The following is an 18,572-nucleotide window of genomic DNA, read 5'->3' on the forward strand; positions in this document are numbered from 1 at the left end:
CTATTTTCCTTTAATAAATCTTTTTTAGCTTGTGAAAGAGCTTGATATGCCTACTGGTCTACTGGTTTAGAGAGCCCACTTTCAACTAAATCCCAAACATCCTGAGAATGAAAAAGTGTTTTCATTTTGATGCTCCAATAATCATAATTTTTTCCATTGAAAGTAGGAATTTGTGGCTATGAAATACTTCCACTAGTTCCTGCCATGATTTAACAGTAAAACTTTCAGACTTGTAACCACTACAAACCCTTTCTCTTCCTTCCTCACATCGCAACTATGATCTCCTACTTAGATCTTTTTGCTCTTATTTTTCCTTCACCCACAATCACATCTGCCTATAAAAATAATGCCCAAATTTTCTATGGCTGTGATACCAATTTGATGGATGGGCAAAGGACAAAAATAACAAAGACATAGAACAATACGATGTGTTTCTGCACAATAAACTATATTATATTTCATTCCACATAATCTCAAATGAGTACATACTGCCTTTTATAAGAAAGTATACAATATTCTAGAGAAATCTCGAGAAGACAAAACATCTACAAACTTTTTGAAAAGTATTACAGCCAACTCAACCATTTGAAAAAAACCCTAAACCTAAACCTAATAATTTAGAAGCATAGTTTAAAATAAGAGATCTAGAACTATCGATGAGAAGATAGCAATAAATAAAGTATTCAGAGTAGGTGAGGACAGGGAAGATTAAATGGACATCAGGAAGCCTACATCACCAAAAAGGTTCTATTTCATTCGGCTTCAGTAAAGTTGGCATAGTATTTTGTGGGTATGTTTATGCATTCTAGATGAATATTACTGCATATCAGATCATGCATTGCCAATGGCATTTTTAGTTGGACTTGTTGGCTGAGGGGATCAAATATTTCTGGGCAATTCCAAACCATCTGGTACCAATTTCAGGTGTGATTTGTGTTGAGAAATTTCAATCCAATGTTCTTTTTCTGTTGGCTGATAAAAGTTTAGCTTCTGAGAACATAATTAAAACTCCCCTCTATTTCAATTATCTTTCAATACACATTTAGGAGAGGAACTATCAATTTTCAAAAACCTATAACTCATGTAGTTTTTGTTGGATCAATTAAAAGAAAAAATTCAGGGTTGGGTAAAAGTTGGTTCGAAATATTAGAAAACATAAGAAGCCAATTACGGTTTTTGAGTCTCAACGTCAATTGTTACCAAATTTGGATTTGGTTGAGCTGATGTCTCTACTTCTCTTAAATTGGGAGTGTTTAGGTTGAAGTACAGAGGAAATTCTAAATGATCCTTGTATTGATATGAAATTATTTCTTGATGCCATATTTGGAATACCGTTTTGTCTCGCCATAAGTGTGGTTTTGGGAATATTTTTTCGACCACACAAGTATAGGTTTTGTTAGTAGGTTTTAGACAACTTTATTGAATACACATTAGTTCGATTTGGTCAATAATGAACAGAATATCAAATTTGGACTATATTGTTGAATTGATTATGTGAATGGTGGTTTATAGTCAAAACTGTTGCTTTTAGTGTCGCCTGACTTGGGGTATAATCAGAATAAAATCAGTGGTTGGTGATATATAGAAATGGAAGGATTGGTGGTTGCCTAGGACTTGTCTATCCTCTGTGGAAGGGAAAATTATGGGCTAAAGGGGATGATTCATACTAACACCTATAGTAGATTTGGTGGGCCAAAATTAGAAAATTTGCTAGCACATAGAAAAAGTTGGAGTTTACCAAAATTGACTTGTGAAAGAAGGAGACATGGTGCTATTAATATGTCTTCTTTTATTTCTCCTATAATTGATAGATGGCTATGGATTCATGGGATAACTATAGTGGAAGAAAATTTGAAAAGAAGTTGTCAATTGAAGTATTTTCGACAATCTAGGACAATTGGTGCTTAGGCACTGTTAATGGATAATACAACACAAACCTTTTCACCAAATGATAGAAAGGGAAATTCTGGAAGAGGGTATTCTATAAGATGCAGTGGTCTCAGCACAATACCCAGACCTCCACCCAATAGAGCAGATGATCCATTGTTGGCCAATCCCTTACTGCATTTGGAGCATATGGGTTGTGGTTTGTTTTCGGTGATCATGGAGTGGGAGGGGATGATAGTTGAAGATGATTCTGACTTGGAAAATGGGTCATGGTTAGTGCTTGTAGAGGAGGAAGGTGAAATACTTCCACAAGCTTACATCTTAAAAGGGTGGAAGGAATGAAAAGTGAGCATGCTATATCTGAGGTGCTCTGCTGGTCAAGGGATCCCATGGAAGTGAGAAAATTGGCTGCCAGGAGAGAGGAATTGTATCAGGAAATGCAGGGTGGTGTTCAATGGATTCAACCTGGCTCGTATGAATTTGTAGTTATATTGAAGGATTATAATAGACCAATTGCAATTGACTCCACCAGGCCAAGAGAGTATTTGGAAGCAGCAATTGAAGTTGTTGGTACACAAGGGTTCTTCAATGTTGTTGTGGCAGCAGAAAATGTGAGTAGGGGTAAACTGGACCCAAAGATGTTCATGTATGCAGCACAACTTTTAAATTTTATAATAGAGCATTGTATTGTTTTTGGGAACTCAAACACAAGTGTGGAAGCAACCCATGATATTTGTATGAAGTGTGTTGCTGTTGTAGGCAAATATCCTGTGTATGAACTTGGAGCAACTGATTTGGTGGTGATAGACTTGGATGAACTATCAATTGTTAACCTTAAGAATTTGGCTGATATTGATTCCCTTGAATTTGAGCCACTAGAGCCAAAGCCAAAGCTGGAGCTGGAGCCAGAATGGGAACCTGAAGGGCCAATGAGCATTAGGCGTCGTTTTGTTGCTACTGAGGACAGTTGGTATGATTTTCATAGTTTTATTTCAAAATTCTATAACATGATAACTCTCACATTATTTTTTTAAGGGTCTTTTATTTTTAGTTCTTTGACCCTAATGGTGTCATTGGGTGGGGATAGGTATGCACAATTCCTTTGTGTGTGGGCAACCCTACCATTGTAAGTAGAAATTGTCTTTTTATGACTTTCTTCTGTTATTTTTTGTAATATATCTGTTATCAAAGGGTGTCGATCTAACTGTTTATAGTTCCAACTTAGTTTCTTAATTATTTTCTATGGGCATGATGCTATAATTTCATGGTCAAACTGAGATTCACATGCAAAGCAACAAGCTTTGTATATGCTAAGCAACCTTTGAGAGTGTTGTAGAAGGTTGCACCACGTGCTCCCACTTTACGACATTATAGCAAGTATCAAAATCTAAATTGAATAACAATGTAATTTCAAAGTGGGGATAAATACTAGCCTCACGAACATTCTTCAGTAAGAGCAAATAATTTTTAATAAAGGAAGAATATAGCAATATGGCTCTATTATGGTGGCTGAAATGCATGTAGTAAAAATTAATAGTTATACATGTTTTTCTATCATTATTTATATGCAAGGAGTCTAGATGGTCATGATGGATTGAGGGACTATGTTGCCAAAAGAAAAATTATTTTGACGACAACAATCTACTCTAATATTTGACTATATTCTATATTGCTACCAAGTAAAGTATGTAACATGGCACCAAATCTATCTAGCTTGCCTTTTTATATTTTGGTGTAGATGTTGCTATATCATCTATTATTAAGTACTAGGGGGGATCAATAGGGTGCTAGCATTCATGCATTCCCCTACAATTCTATGGTGCTTTGATAGGGAGAAGGTCCTTAATCAAGAGGGAGATAGCATCTATATGCTCTTTCCTAAGGTAGGGAGAGGGGACTGGGAAGGGCACTATCACCACTAGTCTTCATTGATCTCCCATGTCACTCTTCTGGTTTGGTACATGTGGTATGAACCGATCAGTTGGTTCTATCCCATTTTGATAAGACAAATCAGATGGGTAGGGTGAAAGTCCATCTATATCGCTAGATATGTAGGTAGATACATTCTAGCTTGATCCATCCTAATTGATGCTTTTAAATATGATAGCAACAGATAAGTAGATAGGGCTCCCCACTCACCTGCCTAGTAAGAAAAAAAAGTGGATTAAGTCAGGTTACTAGCTTTATCCAAGTAGTCCCTACTATTTGGGATGAAATTGTAGATGGTTTTAAATTTATCCCAAGCTACAACCTGGGACATAATAGTTTTTTCAGAATATTTTTTCATAGAAAAGATTTCAACAAAATAGCTCACTAGTGTTGAAATTTGGTTGAAGATCCTTGATATCCATTTTACAATCTTCACAGTTGCAGAGAGATATACATAGAGATTGGGTACATATGTAAAGATAGGGGGAGAGGGGGGGTAAGGAGTTGGAGATAAGGGAGTGAGATAGAAAGGATACATATGTAGGAAAGGGGAAAGGGGGCGAGAAGAGATAAGGAGATAGAGACAAAGGAGGGAGAAAGAAAGCCTACATATGTAGGCAGAGGGAGTGGGGAGAGGTAGGGAGATAGAAAAGATTTGTATTTAGGGGGATAGTGTGGGGAAAGGTAAGGAGATACAAACAAGGGAGAGAGATAGATTGGAAGAAAGAAGTAAAGATAGATATGACACAATTTCTCGATGGAGGCTCATTTAGTATGATTTGAAACATTATTTGACTTAAATAAAATTGGAATAGTTAAATCCAAAGCCTACTCTAAATAATATATATTGTAGAATCTAATGTCTTGATATTAATTTAATTAATACTATATAGAAAATATTTGTAAAGGAGACACGAGGAAAGAATGAGAGTGAGAGACAAAGAAAGATGAAGATGGAGAGAAGGAGAGAGATAGAGAGGGGGAGAGAGAGGAAAAATATAGAGGGAGTGGTGTAGAGGGAAGAGAATGAGAGAGCAAGAGGGCAGAAAGATGTGTGGAGAGGGAGACTAAGAAGAACAAATAAAATGTCTCATTTTTGTTAGTTAAGAACAAATTTTACACCAAAATACAGCGTAGCTATTGCACACTAAGGTGCGATTGCGAGTTATGCCAAAGGTGTTCCCTATATGAATGTGAAGAGCTAAAATTTGAATCCAAAGTTAGAAAATGGTGTAGAGAAAATGACTACCATTGAAACAATTTGAAGCGTCGATCTGTCTTTACTTTTTTACATATAGGGACCATGGTTTGATATTTTAAACAATAAACAACAACCAACTTACGCATGAAAAAGTAAGTGGAAAGCGGAGTACGAGGATGAAGGATGTAGCATAGGAAAAGTGAAAGCAAAGCACAACCATTGCACCTCCACCCGTTGATATTTTTTGGTTTCGTAAAAAGCATCCCCATGCTAAGTTGCAGAAAGATATTGTGCATAGGTTTAATATTAGTCATTCATATGTACCATTCATTTAATATTTAATTCTAGAATTAAAAATTAGTCAAAGAATGAAAACACACCACACTGCATTTTAATAAATGTAAACTTCATAAATAATTGTACACTCAAATTTTAGAAAGCAAATATTGATATTTCTATCATCAATATTTTATTTGTTGGGTTCTCAAAGAATAATTAAGTAGAATTGTAATTAGTATTTTTGTAATTTAATATAATTTAGAATATAATATTATAATATAGAAGAATAGTTATTATATTATATAATGCAAATGGTTAAATGTAAATATAAAATTACAAAAAAAATGAATTGTATTTTTAAATAATAAGAAGATTAGATTATATTTATTTTATTTACTATATTGATAAAAAATATTATATCTATTTTATCATTTAAAAAAATAATAGTTCACTTTAATTTTTATAGTGATGCAATAGTTCAATTTATAATTATTTTGTTATTTTGTTATATTTTGAAAATTTTGTATATATATTTTTTAAAAAATTGTTATATATAAAGAATGAATAGTTCAATTTTACATTAAAAAAATTATTTATATAATTTTATGATTTATTATTTACATTATTAATGGACAAGGTCATGTTATATTACAAATGGGGAGAGAGAGAGATATCTACGTGAGGATACATCAATATAAGGGGGAAGAGTGAGAGAGTAAGAAGTAAGGAAATAACGATAGAAAGGAAGATAAATATGGAGATGAAGATGGAAGAGATGGATATGTTGAGAAGAAAAGGAATTGATAAAGAGAGTGGGTAGATAGAAATAGTAGAGATAAATATATGTATAGAATACATAAGGAAACAATGACGGAGGAAGAGATAGACAAATGGAGAGAGGGAGATAGAGAGAGGGGGTAGGGATGGATGATATACATATATGTAAAAGAGAGAATGATAGATGGAGAAATATAAAGGTGAAGATAAAGGTAGGAAGTGTTATATAGAGAGAGGTAGAGAAGGGAAGATATATAGGGAATAGAGAGGGATGGATAGATAACAAGATCAAGATAGAGGGAGAGGGGGAGATGGGAGAAAAAATATGGAGATGTAAGGATTTAAAGGTATAGGTTGAAGGGAGTGATGAAGAGGGATGGAGAGAGAGTTGGAGATGTGTCTAGAAATGGAGTGCTGAGAGGAAGATATAGATAAGAGAGTGGGAGATGTGTTTTAGAGATGGAGTGGTAAGAAGAAGACACATATAGAAATGAATGGGGAAGATAATTAGACTCCACTATCAAAAGGATCATATTATGTTTGCAAGAGAGGGTGGGATAAAGTTGAAGACAGTTATAAATAGAGATGGGGAGAAACAAAGAGTGTGTGAATAAGGGAGGAAAAAAAAGAGATGGAGGGAAGGAAAGGGGTACAAATATAGAGATAAATGAAGGATAGATAGTGATAGATAGAGGAAGAGATAGGTATTTCTAGTGGGAGAAGATTGATGCCATGAGAAAGATGGAAACTAGGAAGAGAAATTAAGAGGAAGCTATAGATGAATATTTAGAAGTCAAATCAATTCTATTATCTTTTAATTATAATTATAGAGCTCCTCTTGTGAAACAAGTAAATAGAAGATAGGTAGTAGCTTTTGATAGATTGATACATAGATAAGGAGATATAGAATGAGATGGAGAGACAAACAAAGAAACATATAGTTGACTTTTCATAACTCTACAACATACCCATTGCACACTAAGGTGTGATTGCTACTTAATTTAATAGGTTTCATTTTTTCGGTACCATATTTTTATGATGTTGCTACTGATATCAAATTGTAGAAACCAGAACACAAGTGTTGTGCACTAGGCCTAGCCAAATTTTTCAACGAATACAAAGAAAGGAAGCTATGAGCACAGCCTTTTGAGGAAGTAATTTCTCCTTGGACATTATGTGGTGCTGAAAAATGATGATAAGTCAGCTTTTCAGCTTTTTACTACTGAAAAGGCGATGGAAGACGAGGAGATGTGAACAACCTGCAATGCTTTTCATCCTATTTGTCTGTACAAAAGTTTTCGATGTGCATGTAATGCATGGTGGGTCAAGGATATCATAGGAATCTCCAATTCATTTGGTCCTCATTTAATATATCTTATCCTTGAAGCTACAATGATATTGTTATATATTAAATGATGTTATTATAATGCTGATGTACAAAGTTTTCTTGTATAGTAAAATATTAGACAGATAGTTTTGATCTTTATTATATTTTCTTCTCTTGTACACATTGAATATATCATATTAGACTTTTCCTTGGTTAAGATTCATACTATCTTTTCTAAAATTTATGTTCTTCATAGGTTTACCAATATCTTTACACCTTATGTCATCCACAACAAACTTCACAAGCTCTTTGTCCTCCAAAAGAATGGAAGCATCAACAAGAGTGCCATTCACTAGGCACAAATTGTTGCATGAAGTATGAAATATTTGTGCTATCAAAATTGTAAATGTACTATATTTGACCCTTCAAGTGGTGTACATGAATGTTGGAATGAGTCATCATGGAGAGTGCACAAACCTTACAATAAATATTGTTAATACACATAATGGTGGCAAAAATGATAATTTTTGTGGCATATTTTCATGCAAAATTTTAAAGTTTTATTTTTAATATTATACTTAGTCAAATTTAATTGGTAAATGTATTTTTTGAAATTGAATTTTATTAAATTTATATTTAACAAGATATTATATTTTAAATAATTTTAAATATATAATAGTTTATACAAAATAAATAATATACCCAATTAATAGTTTAATATAGTAATTTAGAAATTAAATTTTTAATAAAATATATTCCATTTGTGCAAACACACTAGTCAAGAGAAGACAATACAATACCGTATTAAATAATGTATAATAATTAATACTAAAAATGAAAAAATTAATTATTTTATAGTAGAAATTATGCTAATATAACTCCAAATATGTTGATAATTTATTTTAAAATTGTATTCATGGTGGAAATTGTAGAAACCCAATGGTCTAACCTCTTATATTTGGTAAGAGGCTTTGCACACTAAAAGGTAGAGCTCCTTATGGTTTTGTAATAGAGCTACAAATGGACGACAAGTTTTCCATGACAATTTAGGATTGAACATAAATCTGACACTCCTCCCTTCAAAAATTCTAGAAATGTTTAATAAGTATGGAACAGTCAATGCATCTTTCCATTGCATAAATATAAAGCATGAATACTTGCACTCAAAGTTTATAACAAGTATATAACTTGCAAGTGTTGACAAAAAGTAGATACTTGTTATTGTGTCTTCTATTTCAATCATCTTGCACCAATAATTATGATATTTGATATCAACAAAAAATTTAGGTTACAACTTTTTTCTTCTAGGAAATCATCTTAGATGCCCACATTTCTTTAAACAAAAAAATAACTTTCCAAATATAAAAATTATATACTAAACTTAGTTACAGATTTGAACATACCACTAAAGTTTGAGTGAAATCCATACAATTGCATTCCATCATGCTGATCTAAAGAAACCACTAAATTTCTAGTAAAAGCCCCTTCAACTACAATCCATCATGGTGATCTCAAGTTAGATTCCTCGAGCAACTCAAGTTAGATTCCTTGAGCAAAGTTTTGTCACCTTGTAACATCTTCCATTACCAATTCAATGGCATTTTTGGTCACTCTCCAAATTGTGGAATTATAAACCATAAGAGCACCCACATTCACAACTACAGGTCTATCTTCATATTGTGCTAAGAAGAAGCATCCACAATTATATATATATATATATATATATATATATATATATATATATATATATATATATATATATATATATATATATATAACATTTTACATGTAGTTTTCATAGTTGTACATCTATTTCCATATTGTGTAGAAGTAGAAGCATATTCAATCATAAAAAAACACAATTTACACATAATTAGGTTGTGAATTGGTAGATTTAAATACAAAATGATATTATATTCACTAAAGATAATTGAGGTAACTTAATTTTTTGAATGATTAGATGTCCTCTCAAATCCTGGGAGGTTGGACATAAAGCTAAATTGCATGAAATCTTATGTCTACCAATGTCAGTCATGTGATAACACCATGAATACCAGATTATTTTATGAAACCCATGTTATAGAAGCACCTCCAAGCTATAATAGAATGTCTAAACCTATACACAAATTTCATCAATCCTTATTGTTAAAAGAAGACCATGGACTATTGTTAAACTAAAATAAATACATACTCAAATCAAATTAACAAGAAAATACAAAAAGTAAGCTTAGGAGAATAAGTAATTAAAATAAAAATAAAATTTAAAGTACAAGAATATATCATATATATCATCCTGTTCAAAGTTATTATATATACTTAGTAGACAAGTTATTGCAATAGCACTAGACCGTGTTTGAGGTGTCAACCTTGTTATGAGTTGTAATAAAATAGAAGTTCACTTCTCTATAATGATATTAAATCAATACAATGAGTAATATATAAAATTAAAAAGTGATTATACTAATATCTGAATATTTGATTAGTCCTTTGTCTATCTCATATTTGTTTCTCACTATACAAAAAATACACACATTTGATCATCATAGCATCATCCATAAAGATCCCATAATGTCACATTACATTACCACACTTTACATGTGAAAATTGATCCACTTATACACCCCTTCAAATACTTTTTCCAATCAATGAAAATGATGAAAGATGTAGCACATCCAAAACTATTTTTCAAAAATTGATTATAGAGGGAACACCTTAATATCTAGGATGTCATCTCTACATTTCCAAGTAATTGAAATGACAAGAGAATTCAATTCCTTAGGTGAAAATTCTCGAGCTCTGTCACTTGTCATGTATAAATTACAATATGGAACTATCTTCATATTTTTTAACCAAAATATGAACCAACTACCTTATTAACTCATGAAAACATATTGGCTTCTTTTAATATAAAAAGTTAGGAAAACATATTGACATTTTATTTAGACATGATACTGACTATCTCCAAAAGTTTGGCCAATTAAACTTACTTGGCTAAGGTCATTGAACAAAACAAGTTGACTGCTAGCATTTTTTATGCTAAACACTTAGACATTTTTTCATACTTAACCAAAACCAAAAGTGGTTGTTCCTTCAAGCAATCTTACCATATGAATATGTTTCTATCAATGACAACACTCATGCCCTTATACTTGGTCACTTAGCCAATAGGTTCTAATACCATGAATAAACTAGTATTATCTAAGAAATAAATTAGAAACACACCAATACAAAATGAGAGCAAGAGGCAAGTATCAAATAATGCATAAAAGAGGAATACATATAGGTTCTAGTGCTTTCATGAAATGATATTAAATCCTCAAATATGAGCGGTCACAAATAAAAAATAACAACCTATAGTGCCTACCCTAGTTTGTAGTTTGCAATGATATATTTTTGTATTTCACTTTGTGAGTCCTTGGTGTATTTTGTATTAATTAGGTCTAATTAAAAGATTTAATTAATGACTTAATCAAATGGAAAATTAATACGATATTTTATTATTTTATTTTATTTAATTAATTGGAAAATTAATTAAATAAAAGAATTAAATTTGGAGATGAAAATTGTAAGTTCAAAGTTGGAATGTGATAATGTTTATTTAACTTAATAATAATATGTTTAGTGTTCATAAATGTTAAATAATATTATTATTTAAGTTAATGAATATTTTATTAAATTGAGTTTCCAAAAATAAATTTTAAAGTGGGAAAAATAAATAAATTTATTAAAAATGTCATGATTGCATGATAAGTGCATAAGATTTAAAAATTAATAAAATTTAAGAAAGAAAAGGGTCAAGTAAATATTAAATAAAGTAATGTGAATTATTTTAATAATTATTCACCTAGGAGTATGTGTACCCCTTTTATGCATGAGTTGTCTATGACACGAGAGTTAGTGCACTGATTAAGCACATGGTGTCTACAACCTCGTTATTCTTTTTTTGTTACCTAGAAGGTGAGATAAGGCTTGTGCTGAGTTGTCAATGCTTATCTCTTAGTTCTTTCTAGAAACATTCTAGATGTATCTTAGAGGCCTTTATATAGAGGCTCTTCTAGTGTATACAAACATCCTCATATGCTTCTACAAGCACTCCTAGTAGCTGGGGGGTCGGTTCGGTTCTTGGAGGAGCTGTGAATGTTTGAGGAAGAATAAAAGACTTGGTTTGCAGAGATGGCATATTATGTCACTTTAGAAAGGGATCTATGGAGGGTAGACCTCGAATATCTTGATACTGAAGGGACACACTCAATCAGTGGACAAGCCCATTCATGGGATTGATTCCAAATTTCTCTTGAAGGCCACTCGGGGAATAATACACACGTACACTGTCATGAGGAAATGAGTCAAAGTCTGTTGTAGTCCTTGTCGAATGGGTGATAATTCTTTGCTGGCAACTGCTGGTCAAATTGCATTTGGAGGATTAGCTAGTGTATTAACCAAGCACGGGTATGCTTTTCTCCACCTCCATCTCATGTTATTTTGCAATGTCTATTGTTTCTCTGATACAATGCTCATTATTTTATACTTAGTATCACTATCACTGTAAGTTCACAATACCGGTTGGCATTTCTTTGTTTATGATTTACAATACCTGAGAAAGCATCCATTTCATACCTTATGTTTCCATCGAAATGTGGTAGAAGCTCTGATTTGGAGTCAAAAATAGTCTGCCCAGTTTCTTTATTAAGGTCAAACAACGGAGAGTGTGAGAAAGTAACCATGCCATTGGATTCAGTGAACTTCAAAATAGAAAGAAAAAAAAAACGTATTACAAGAATCCACAGTTTACCTTCTTGGATGCTGAAAAAATATGTTGTTCACATAATGCTTTTGATGATGTGGGATCTCCCTCTGTAATATAATGCATTGATCCTTGTTTGTCCTCTACTAATTTTGTTCTCCCTTTGATGCCTATCATCTTGGTGGATTTGTTCACTATTGATATCTTGGCTTATTTTATTTGAATCCTATTCTTTTCTTTCGACATATAATACTAGTTGAAAATGAATTTAACTCTCCTTCTTATTAAATGCTACAACTCCCAAACAGTGGGTCTATCTATTAATTATTGTTAGTTGGACACCTGTTATTTCTGACCCAGAAATAGCAGTAGTATTTATGGGTAGCTTGGACAGCTGTTCGTCCTTATCTATGAATAACAATTGTATTTATGGGTGGTTTGGACAACTATTTGTCCACTTGCCAAGAATTAGTAAATGGTTATTATTTACTAATTTTAGAGATTCCCTTTTGGACACCTTGCAACCAATTCTATTATTGGCTGTCGAGTTGTCTTAATCTCAGCCGTTGGTTTGATTTAATCTCAGTCGTTGGTTTACCAACAGGAGTACTATAAAAAGGGGTCATTGGGTCATTTGGATTAAGAAGTTTTGTAGAAACGTTTGCAGTGTTAGCAAACAGTCTTGCAGTGTTAGCAAAGGCGCAGTGTTAGCGTGGAGATAGCAGTGGGGAATATCAACGGGAGAAATTAGGAGGTTGTCGGAGTTCTACCATTGAGAGGCAAGGAATTTTGTATCTCTTGATTTGCTGAAGTTTAATATAATTCCTCATATGTAGAACTGGTTTTCCCTTAGAGGTTTTTCCAGGGATAATTTGTCCAAAAATATTGTGTTCATTGTGTTGTTCATTTCTTTTCGTATTATAAGTGAAATTGCAGTTGTGTTATTTTTCAATATTAGCTGGGAATTTGTTTTCAGCAGTTTAATAATCATTTATGATAGGAGATTAATAATCAGTGACTGCAATAGTTTGATTTTTCACATGGTATCAGAGCATTGTTAAGGGTAGAAGAGTTTTGCCCTAGGAAAGAAATTTTGATCTCTTTAGATTTATTATTGCTTTAAACCCTTGAGATGGCTTCAGGTGGTTTGAGAGATTAGGATAGATTGGATGGTGCCTCAAATTTTGGTGTCTCGAAGGCCGGAATTTCTTTATTGTTGGAAGAGAATGGTATCAAGGATTATGCTACCAGTGGTGTACCTGTACCAATGGATGCAACACAGCTTGCAGCATATAGGAAGGATGATGCGAAAGCGAGGAGGATTATCCTTGATGGTGTCAAGGATCATATTGTTCCACATATCTCAGAGCTAGATACAACGAAGAAGATGTGGGATGCCATTCTAAATCTGTACCAGAATGCTACCACCAACAGGAATTTGATTCTTAGAGAGAAGCTAAAGAATACCCAGATGAATCAGGGAGAAGACGTCACAAGTTACCTCACCAGGCTCAGACTTGTCAAGGATGAGTTAGCAGCTGTTGGGGATAGCCCTAGTGATGATGAGCTAGTGAGAATAGCCCTAAATGGGTTTACTAAACAATGGAGTGTCTTTGTTCAAGTTGTTAGTGGACGAGATACTTTACTGAGTTGGGATCGAATATGGACTGATTTCACTCAGGAGGAGTTTAGAATAAGTCTTGTCAATAGGGCCAACAAGAGTCAGAAAAATGAGGTGGAACAAGAGAATGTTGCCCTAGCAGGTAAAGGGAAAGAAAAGAAGGGATCTAGCAAAGGATCAAATTCACAAAGTGAAAAGAAGAAGGACCTTTCTAAGGTCAAGTGCTTTGGATGTCATGAGTTTGGCCACTATGTCAGTGATTGCCCAGAGAGGAAGAAGGGTAAGAAGCAGGTGGCAACTTCAGCAAGTGTAGAAGAACTCTCCAGTAGAATGGAAGATGAGTTTGCACTCATAGCTTGTATGGTTAGCTCAACCTCATAGTTTGTTTGGTATATAGATAGTGGGGCGTCATTTCATATGACAAGAGTTAGAGAGTACTTCTCCAGTTACAAGGAGGCGGACACCAACATCCAGATTTCTATGGAAAACTTGTCCAAACTCAACCCTGTTGGGAAAGGGACTGTTCAGTTTTAGAGGGAGAATGGAAAGATAATTCCACTTCATGATGTGTTATATGTGCCAGGCTTAGGTATGAATAGATTTTTGTATCTGTTCTTCAGGATAGGGGGTATAATGTACTCTTTAGAGGGACACATGTGTTGATTAAGCACAATGATTGGAAATCACCCATAACTATTGGAGTTAGGAGTGGTCGCCTTTATAGATTGCGGTTTGATACTCCTAAGGCACTTATGAGAAACAGTAATCCTAGAGATCTTGGAGAGCTATGGCATAGGAGGATGGGCCATATTCATCATGGGGCACTTAGATTGCTTCGTGAGACCATGACAGGTGTTCCAGAGGTGAGCACAAAGCATGATGATGTATGTAAGGGATGTGTGTTGGGGAAGTTTGCGAAAGAATCTTTTCCAAGGAGTGACACTAGATCTAAGGGTGTGCTTGATCTAGTACATTCAGATGTTTGTGGACCAATGTCGACGAAATATCTCAGAGGATATGAGTGCTATGTTACTTTTATTGATGATTTCTCTAGAAAGACCTGGATATACTTCTTGAAGACTAAGGATGAGGTTTTCAGTCGATTCCAAGAGTTCAAGGCTCTTGTGGAGAACTCGACAGGAAAGAAGATAAAGGTTCTTCGGTCAGACAATGGAGGTGAATACAAAGGAAATGTCTTCTAGGAGTTCTGCACCAGAGAAGGAATCAAGAGAGAATGGACTGTTCCTTACAATCTACAGCAGAATGGAGTTGCTAAGAGGAAGAACCATTCTATATCGGAGGCAGCAAGAGCTATGCTACATGACCAGGACATGCCTCGTTACTTATGGGCAGAGGCATGTAATACAGTAGTCTACATTCATAATAGAGTTCCACACAAGGTGCTAGGGAAGATGACACCAGAGGAGGCTTTCACAGGGAAGAAGCCAGATGTTAGTCACTTCAGCATATTTGGGAGTTTGGCATATTGCCATATTCCTGGAGATACACGTACAAAGTTAGATTAGACTACAGAGAGGGGGTACTTTGTTGGGTACAGTGAGACCTGAAAGGCATACAGGATTTTCATTCCAGGGACTAAAACAATTATTGTTAGACGGGATGTCAAGTTCATGGAGGACAAGGCATTCAAGAGATCTAGAGATTTGCTAGCAGATGATCAGAGTGAGTAGCCAACAGAAGCTCCAAGACCAAGTCAAGGGTAGCAAAGCTCAAGTAAAATTACCAGTAATAGTGTACACTCAGTTAGTGAAGATTCACAGAGTATGGAGCTGGGTGCAACAGGAAATGCATCTAGAAGACTTAGAGGTTGACATTTCATCCTCTACAGTTGGTAGTAGGAACCATCTAGTTCCAGATACACAAAGGGATACTCAAGAGTTTGTGGGAGCTCCTAGGAAGAGTACTAGATACCGAAGACAACCAACCAAGTTCAATGACTATGTGGTATTAGTTAGTCAATTGGTAGATAGTGAGCCTTCTAGCTATCAAGAAGCTGCAGAACATAAGGTATGGCGAGATGCTATGGTTGAGGAATATTCTTCAATAATGCAAAATGATGTGTGGGAGGTAGTACCTAGACCAACAGATAGGGTTGTAGTTGGATCACGCTAGATCTATAAGATAAAGCACGGTGTAGATGGTAGCATCGAGAAATACAAGGCTAGGTTCGTGGCAAAGGAGTTCTCTCAGAAGGAGGGAATAGACTATGAGGAGACATTTGCTCCAGTTGCTAGGTATACTTCTATACAAGCTGTAATCTCACTTGCAGCACAGATGGGATGGCAAATCCATCAAATGGATGTCAAGACAACATTCCTCAATGGTGAGTTGAAGGAGGAGGTATACATAGAACAACCAGAAGGCTTTGTAGCAGACAACAAAGAGACCCACGTGTGCAAATTGAAGAAAGCATTGTACGGACTCAAGCAGGATCCTAGAGCATGGTATGAGCACATTGATACATACTTGCAGAAAATGGGCTTTGTGAAGAGTGAAGCAGATGCTAACTTCTACTACGTGATGGTTGGGGGTGAGATTCTCATTCTTGTTCTTTATGTGGACGATCTATTTCTTACAGGTTCACTAGGGCTCATAGTGGATTGCAAAAGGAATCTTGCAGAAGAGTTCGAGATGAAGGATTTAGGACTTATGCACTACTTTCTAGGCATGGAAGTGTGACAGACAGATGGGGAGATTTTCCTTGGTCAAGGGAAATATTGAATTGAAATCTTGAAGAAATTTGGGATGGAGGATTGCAAAGCCATGTCTACACCCATGATCATGAATTGGAGAAAGGTAGATACATCTAAGGAAAAAGATGTAGATTCCACTTTATATAGACAGTTGATTGGTTCGCTTATGTATTTGGTCAACACTAGACTAGATATAGTATTTGCAGTTAACTCTCTTAGTCAGTTCATGGTTGAACCAAAGAGAATGCATTGGATAGTGGCTAAGCATGTGCTACGTTACTTGCGTGGTACAGTCGAGTATGGGATCAAATATGTTCGAGGTGAAGGTATCAGGTTGATAGGCTATACTGATACAGATTGGGTAGGAAGTACAAGAGACAAAAGGAGCACTTTAGGGTGTTGTTTCAGCTTGGGATCAGGAGTTGTAACTTGGTTCAGCAGGAAGCAGAAGTCTGTGGCTCTAAGTTCAGCAGAAGCAGAATACATAGCAGCTAGCATGGCGACATGTGAAGCTATATGGCTTCGAAAGTTGTTAGTAGCCTTGTTTGGTCAGAAGGTTCAGACTACTATGATACATTGTGACAATCAGAGTTGGATCAAGTTGTCTGAGAATCCAGTGTTTCATGATAGGTCTAAACATATAGATATCAGATATCACTTCATCAGAGATTATGTACAAAGGGGAGTTGTTCAACTACAATACATACCTACAGATGAGCAGGTAGCAGACATTTTGACGAAGGCTTTGGGAAAGGCCAAATTTATCTTCTTCAGAGATAAGATGGGTGTCATGCAGAACAACTTCCTCGCTAAGAGGGAGTGTTAATTATTGTTAGTTGGACAACTGTTATTTCTTACCCGAAAATAGCAGTAGTATTTATGGGTAGCTTGGACAGTTGTTCGTCCTTATCTATGAATAGCAATTGTATTTATGGGTGGTCTGGATAGCTATTTTTCCACTTGCCAAGAATTAGTAAATGGTTATTATTTACTAATTTTAGAGATTCCATTTTGGACACCTTGCAACCAATTCTATTATTGGTTGTCGAGTTGTCTTAATCTCAGCCGTTGGTTTGATTTAATCTCGGTCGTTGGTTTACCAACAAGAGTAGTATAAAAAGGGGTCATTGGGTCATTTGGATTAAGAAGTTTTGTAGAAACATTTATAGTGTTAGCAAATAGTCTTGCAATGTTAGCAAGGGCGCAGTGTTAGCGTGGAGATAGCAGTGGGGAATATCAGCGGGAAAAATTAGGAGGTTGTCGGAGTTCTACCAGTGAGGCAAGGAATTTTGTATCTCTTGATTTGTTGAAGTTTAATATAATTCCTCATCTGTAGAACTGGTTTTCCCTTAGAGGTTTTTCCAGGGACAATTTGTCCGAAAATATTCATTGTGTTGTTCATTTCTTTCCGTATTATAAGTGAAATTGCAGTTGTGTTATTTTTCAATATTAGCTGGGAATTTGTTTTCAGTAGTTTAATAATCATTTATGATAGGAGATTAATAATCAGTGACTACAATAGTTTGATTTTTCACACTATCCTCTACTTCAAGCCATATTTGATCATGTCCTCTTTCTTGCATTACGGGTCTTCCACCGTGGTAGAGCCAGAATCTTGTCCATGACCTTATTACTCTTCCCCTTGTCCTTTGTGGGCTATGCTTTACTCCTACTTTACTCCTTCAGTTGATGAAGTTTATAAAGTGGTTGTTTTAAGACCCAATTGTATTATAAAGTTTATACTATATGAGCAATGTGTTTAGTGATGTTATTAATTTAATTTTAGTTGACCACGCATGCCTGCTGGTTTTGACCATGCGGCTACATTAACCAGTCCATAGTGGATACAATCAAGCCGATGCCATATCTATTAATTGATACATATATTGTACATCATAGTTGGGCAGTTTGACACCCACCCCCTTCACCACTGTCATCATGTCGGCGATTTAAATCTCATATAAATTAAATTGCATAAATTATTCTGTTTGCCCCCACGTCTCTTATACTGGCAGCGACACTGATGTTAAGCCGCACAGGCTGTCATGTAAGATAGCGATGTGACTACTATGGGAACAGTAGGTAGTAGATTT

The 18,572-nt window shown here is 34.8% G+C and overlaps 2 pseudogenes; one reads left to right on the top strand and one right to left on the bottom strand.

Moving 5' to 3' along the window:
- Positions 1–18,572, bottom strand: part of LOC149538311 (uncharacterized) — a 38,176-nt pseudogene that overhangs the window by 11,500 nt on the left and 8,104 nt on the right.
- On the top strand, positions 1,918–18,543 carry LOC149538312 (5-amino-6-(5-phospho-D-ribitylamino)uracil phosphatase, chloroplastic pseudogene; annotated as a pseudogene).

This window comes from Cupressus sempervirens, chromosome 9 (genome assembly GCF_028749045.1).
Source record: "Cupressus sempervirens isolate cs-2001-9-10 chromosome 9, ASM2874904v1, whole genome shotgun sequence".
NCBI lineage: Eukaryota > Viridiplantae > Streptophyta > Pinopsida > Cupressales > Cupressaceae > Cupressus > Cupressus sempervirens.